General features: G+C 36.3%; 1 non-coding gene across 1 annotated transcript; it reads left to right on the top strand.

Annotated features, from left to right (window-relative positions):
- Nucleotides 1-2,679: 2,679 nt before the first annotated feature.
- On the top strand, nucleotides 2,680-2,786 carry LOC131174174 (small nucleolar RNA R71). Its single transcript, XR_009144423.1, has one exon. It is a non-coding gene; the product is annotated as a small nucleolar RNA R71 (small nucleolar RNA).
- Nucleotides 2,787-6,745: the final 3,959 nt, after the last annotated feature.

Below are 6,745 nucleotides of genomic sequence, written 5' to 3'. Positions count from 1 at the left end.
AGAGTTGATATCATGTCTCATTGCCAATTAGTGATGAGCCTAGTAAGTCACACACATACACAAGTTATCACCTATTTAAATATGATTTAATTAATTAATTAAAGAGTTTAATTGATTAATTAAATAGGTTTGGTTTGCAATTAGATTGTAAAGTCCCTAGCATGACTTGAAACCAAATCTAGATTATTGGATGTGTAGTATAAATTAAATTTATATTTAAAGTGTTTAAATATGAATTTAATTAATGAGAAATTAATTAATAGAGATTAATTAATTAATTTATATTTGATATAAATTAATTAGAAGAAGAAAATAATTATTTTGGGTTAAGAACTCAAAATTAAGACACAGGGGCATTTTGGTCATTTTGCAGTGTGACACGTGGCACCATGAGATGGTGACACATGGGATTACACATAAGCTTGCCAAATGTTTTTTAATCATGTAAGATGATTAAAATCAAGATTAAATATAGGTTTGACACTTGGCACAATGTGATTGGGTCACTTAAACCTAGAGCTAATCAAAGGGTGACATGTGGTAAGGGTTTAATGTGTTAACCTAGCTATTTAAGTGTTGTTATGAGAAAATAAAACACAACCAGCAGCCACACTCCTTTGTCACGCCACTTTGAGGGTTTTCATCTCTTCTTCTTCATCTCTTATCAATTCAAAGAGATTAGCCATCAATCTCTTGAATTAAGAACACTAGAAATTATTTCTAGTGTCCTGTTTACATCTTTAATCTCTTAAAAGGCAGAACTTGATTTTCTAATTAATAGAAAAAGCTTTAGAAGCTATTCAAGGGCTGCCATAGGTGTTCTTGGTGTGGACAAGCTAGAGGGACAACATCTGGTGTCCTGAAGACGAATCTCAAAGGCGCAGACACGCTGCAGTGCATCAAGAGGTTAGTGTAATCGTTCTTGATTTAATCTAGGGTTCTAAAATTAATCTGATTAATTTTAAAATCTTAAATGGAAAATACAGATCCAAAAACATATTAAAAGAGTTTTAATATGTTGTTTATCATTGAAATCAAATAGATAAAAATAAATCTTGCATGATGCATGTGACCCTAGGTGAAAATTTTTGAATTCAATGGTATAAACTTGTGTTTTTCACGCTTCCGTTCCTACATGTGATGGCTCCGGCAGTTGCCAAGAATGGTCTTCCTAAGATGATAGGAATTTGAACATCTTCTTCCATGTCAAGGACAACAAAGTCCACTAGAATGAAGAATTTGCCCACTTTGATAGGAATGTTCTCAAGTATGCCCACAGGATATTTAATAGATAAATCAGCCAATTGCAACGAGATTGTTGTGTGCTTCAGTTCTCTGATCTCCAGCTTTTTGCATATTGATAGAGGCATTAAATTGACACTTGCCCCAAGATCAAAGAGGGCCTTGTCTATTTTCTTATTACCAATGAGGCAAGGTATGGAGAAGCTTCCTGGATCCTTCAACTTTGGAGGCAGTTTGTTTTGCACAATGGCACTACATACCTCTGTTAAAGCTACTGTTCCATAGTTTTCTAGCTTCCTTTTCTTTGATAAAATTTCCTTAAGAAATTTGGCATAGGATGGCATCTGAGAAAGTGCTTCAGTGAAGGGGATGTTGATGTAAAGTTTCTGTAAAACTTCTAAAAACTTCCTAAACTGCTTGTCCAATTTGGCTTTCTGAAATCTCTGAGGAAAAGGTAGGGGAGGCTGGTATGGCTCTGGTAATTTCTTCGTCTTCCTTGCTTCCTTTTCCTGATCTTTCTTAGCTTCTTCCTCCTTCTTCTCTACTTGGTCTTTAGATTTTTCAATAGTTTCCTTTATCGGTTCTACCTCTAATTGTACTAGAGTTCTTCCACTCCTCAGTGTGATTGCCTTACATTGCTCCCTTGGGTTCATTTTTGGTTAGCTAGGCAGTTTGCCAGTAGCTTTACTCGAAGAACTTGCTTGCTAAGTGATTTGATTCTCTAGCATCTTGTTATGAGTTGCAAGTTGGTCCATTCTGGAAGTCAGCTGTTTAATCAATTCAGTTTGTTGTTGTTGAGCTGCTAGGAATCCTTCCATCATGGTTTCCATGGTCATTTTCGATTCTGGTTGTTGAGGTTGGAGAGTTAGTGGTGGCTGTGCAAAGTTTTGACCTCTGTTCTGAAATCTAGGGCCTGTCGGTGGTTTGTATCCTTGTTGCTTGTTTATTGGCTAGTTCTACTGATTGGACCAGGAGAAATTTGGGTGGTTTCTCCATCCATGGTTGTAAGTATTTGAATATGGATTGTTGGGCTGTCTCTGGTTGAAGTTTTCTCCATTATTCACATAGTTCATCTGTTCTATGGAGGCTTCATTGAAATTATTGTATTCTGAACTCATGTATCCTCCTACATAGTTGTCCTCATGTTGACTATTTGTACCAACTGCGTTGGCTTGCATTCTTTCGAGTTTCCTTATGAGCTTATCAAACTGAGCATTTATCATGCTTAGGACGTCTACTTCTAGGACCCTTGCAGTTCTCCTTGTATTTTCTCTTTCATTTGACCACTCATAATTATGATATGCAACCCTTTCTAGAAGTTCAAGTGCTTGTGGCACTGTCTTCTCCATTAGATCACCTTCTGCAGTTGAATCAACTGTGCTCCTTATAGAGGGTAGTAATCCATTATAGAAATTTTACACTAATAGCCAATCTTCTATGCCATGGTGTGGGCATTCCCTCTGCTGGTCTTTATATCTTTCCCATGCATCAAAGAGTGATTCTTCTTCCTTTTGTCTGAAGGTGTTGAGCTCAATCCTCAGCTTTGCAGTCTTTGTAGGAGGAAAATACCTTGCTAGAAAAGCTTGAGATAGGTTTTCCCAAGTAATGAATGTTCCAGCCAGTTGAGAAAGTAACCACTTCCTTGCTCTATTCCAAAGGGAGAATGGGAATGCTTTGAGTCTTATTGCTTGATCAGACACTCCATTCATCTTGAATGTGTCACATAGGGAAAGAAAGCACTGGAGGTGATAGTGTGGGTCTTCTGTTGGTGAACCTGCAAACTAGGTTTGTTGAATCATTTGGAGCCATGCTGGTTTTAATTCAAAGTTGTTGGCTTCCATTATGGTTCTAGTAACACTGGGCTGAAATCCTTAGACAGATGGAGCTTCGTAATCTCTCAAGAGCCTTGGTCTGTCATTATTATCGGCCATGGTTGGAAGTTCAGGATCTCCTTGACCATACTCTTGATGTTTCCTTTCTCTCCTGATGGCTTTCAAAGTTCTATCTATCTCCGGATCACAGTCCAAAATATCTTCTGGCTTTGTTCTGGTCATATACCAGATCGAGAACCTAAGAGAAAAGAAAAAGAAATACAACTAGTAAAATAAAATAAAATAATAAATATAACTGCCCAAATCAACTAAATTGCCTATTGCTTGATATTACTAAAGCCAAATTCCCCGGCAACGTCACCAAAAACTTATTTCGCTATTTCGCAACCACTGCAAGTACACGGATCATTAACAAGTAATAAAGTGATGAATAGAGTATCATTCCCACAAGGAATTTGTTTAGCAAGTACCAATCTACACAGTAATTTTGACTGTCTAGGCTATCCAATACTTAGGGAATGAAGTTTATTAATTTTAAACACTAGAATGGTAAACTTAAGATGAAATAATCTATTTTGGAATAATTCTGGAATTAAGATTTTACACTCGAATCTTACTATGGATGTTATCTAGTTTATTTATTGAATTTAGGGTCATTTTCCTTGATGGAAATCAGTCCTAAGCTATCCTAAATCCTCTCTCAAGGCATCTAAGGTGTATTCTAATTAACTCAAACCCTATTTTCGTGGCGATTAAATTAATTAAAATCCTTTAGGATCTTTGACCAATTTTAAGTTCTACAAAGGTATCAGCCTATGTCTAGGTCAGAATTCCTAGGTTCAAGATCTTGATTTTCTAATATTAATCTTCACCTTTCAGTCCTTCAATTAACATCTACAATCATGACTAAGTGGGTACCAGCACATAGTATGCATTAAGATCATAAGAAATTAAATCAAGAAACAAATCTCAAATCCAATAAATAAAACTCAGTGTTTATCCATAATAATAATTACAAGAGCTACTCTCCCAAATCCAGAATAAGAAAACTACTCACTCATGGTGAGTTCAGCAAACATCATGATAAAAGGTAAAAACAGTAAATAGAAAATTATGCAGAAGAAGTAAAATAATGAAAATATGTCTAGGGAGATGAAACGAAGGAACCAAAGAGAGTTTGCAGCTTTGATCTTGTGGACCTTCAGCAGGAAGACTTCTTTTGGTACTGATGTAAAGTCCGACAATAGCAATCTTCAGCAGCAGTCCCCCTATGACAGTGACAGACCTCCCAGTTTCCTGATGTTTTCTTTTCTATTTATATTGGTTGATCTAGGGTTAGGTCATTTTGAGTCCAAAAGGCTTTAGGAGTCTCGTTTGAATCAGAAAATAGGAGAGGAATTCGAGTTATAAAATTGGCTGCAGCATAGTACATGGCCCTTGTGTTACTACACGGGTCCCATAGTGTAGGGCCGTGTAACTTGCTGGAGGAGGATTGCGGAATCTTGTTTTGGCACAGAAAGTTACATGGGTCTATGCCAACTACACGGCCTAGTTACACGGGTCGTGTACTATTGTTCCCATGAGGTTCTTCAAGCTGTTTCTCGGCAGAGACTTACACAGGTCCCTGTAGATTACATGGGTCTACTTATATGACCCGTGTACTTGTCTTTCTCCATTGATTCTCTTGGCTTTCTTCTGGCAGAGAGTTACACGAGTCTGGAGCTTGGTTTGCATGACCTGTGTACTTTGTATCAGCAGAAATTCTCAGTCTCTTGACCTCTCTAAGCTTTCCTTTGCACTCTCATACTCTGAGGCTTCACCCAAACACCTAAAATGATACATAAAACATGGAATTAGGGGCTTGACAATAGAAATTATGAAAACTAATGAATTCAACTACTATGCATAAAAATACTTGCCTAAATTCTATGAATTAGTATACAAATGTGTTTAAAAACATCTATACAATTCAAGTGTATCACTTGAATCTCTCCTCATTTACTCACCAAAACCCATAGTCCCCTTCATTAAAAATTTAACCCACACCATAAGGAAGTTCTAGGTACCTATAAGAAGAGGGAAATTTGAAGTTTTGGGAAGTTTACAAGTTGGGTCACAAGAGGTTAGTGCTTTTCTTCCTTCATTCTTCTTTTAATCCTTGAAAATGGCTTGAGATAAGTGAGAAATTTTAAGAAATTAAAAAGAAATTCATGAACCCATGATGTCACCATTTTTGGAAGCCAAGAAATTTGTTGGGCTTTGATGTGCTTAAATGATGTAAATGAGTTAAAGATGATGATTGTTATGAGCATATGTATGGGAAGTGAAAGGGATTGAATTGATTGAGTTTGAAATTTTGAAATTATGGTTTGTGTACATGATTTGGTGATTTTGTCTTTGCTTGAGATTGACCTAATTGAGATGAAATTGTTGCTTATAAAAGTGCTATGTATGCCAATTGAAGTAAGAAAGTTGGAGGAGATTGAAAATTTGGGAGTGCTTTTTCTGCAAGTTTGGGACACAATGAGTCCAGCTTGAGTTTTGAGCCATAACTAAGTTTGTATTACTCCAATTGTTATAAGGCCAATTGAAGGTGAAACTAGACCCAAAACACTCCATTTTTCATAAAGAAACCATGCCCAAATTCTGTCCAAAACTTGACCTAAACACTGTCCCAATCTGGATGACCCTACACAAAACCCAGAAAATGACCAAATGAACAATACGTATTCATTTGGTCATAACTCCCTCTATACTGGTCCAAATGATCTGAATTTTATACCATGGGAAAGCGTAGATATAGGGTACAATTTTCATGAAGACCACAGAACCCATAAATGCCTTAAACCAAACTAAATTGCTGGCCTAATTTGGGTCACAAAAGTGTCCAAAACTAGGTTGCCCAGAAATTGCTGGACATAAACTTACCCAATCAGTTTTGGCAAAATGGCCATAACTTGGTCTACAAGAATTCAAATGTAATGAAACTAGTGGAAAATTTTCTAGAAGATACAGATCTACAAAATTGGTATTTTGACCAAAACCCAGAAATCAAGAGAACTAGGTCAAATTGTTAGAACAAGTCAATACATCAAAACCTGGAATCTGATCGAACTTCATTTGACCCCAGAATAGTCTTTTAGTCATATCTCCCACTAGAAAAATCTAATTAGGATGAGCCATACCTTTCCAAAAATCTAAGAAATAGGGCTCCAACCTTGTTTTAGAAACCTTCCTAAAATTATGAATGTAAGGACCTCAAAAGTTGACCTACAGTCACTGACCTGAACTGAAATCCTGTTGGCACAGGGTACATTAGCTTAGGTCAGTTAATTGGCCATAAATAATTCTAAAAAACTTGAACAATTATGCTACAAATTTCTTAATGATCATGAGACATAGGAAAACAATTTCTATGAAGATCACCATGCCTAAAAGTGACTGCAATATGTTCCATTAATTAGGTAAAGTTTAAGTCCAAAAGCTACCTAGTTGAGGAACTAGAATTTGGAAATGAATTAGTTATGGTCATCTGATCATAACTTGAGTTCTTAAAATCAAATTGACATGATTCAAAAGGGAAAATAAATGTAAGACATAGAGGAATAACTTCCATGAAGGAAGTGTGGCCAAACAGTGGCTACAAACTGATAAAATGGATAGGTAAAAGT

The sequence above is a fragment of the Hevea brasiliensis genome, chromosome 15, assembly GCF_030052815.1.
Source record: "Hevea brasiliensis isolate MT/VB/25A 57/8 chromosome 15, ASM3005281v1, whole genome shotgun sequence".
NCBI classification, from domain to species: domain Eukaryota; kingdom Viridiplantae; phylum Streptophyta; class Magnoliopsida; order Malpighiales; family Euphorbiaceae; genus Hevea; species Hevea brasiliensis.
This window is presented reverse-complemented; position numbering and strand designations above follow the sequence as displayed.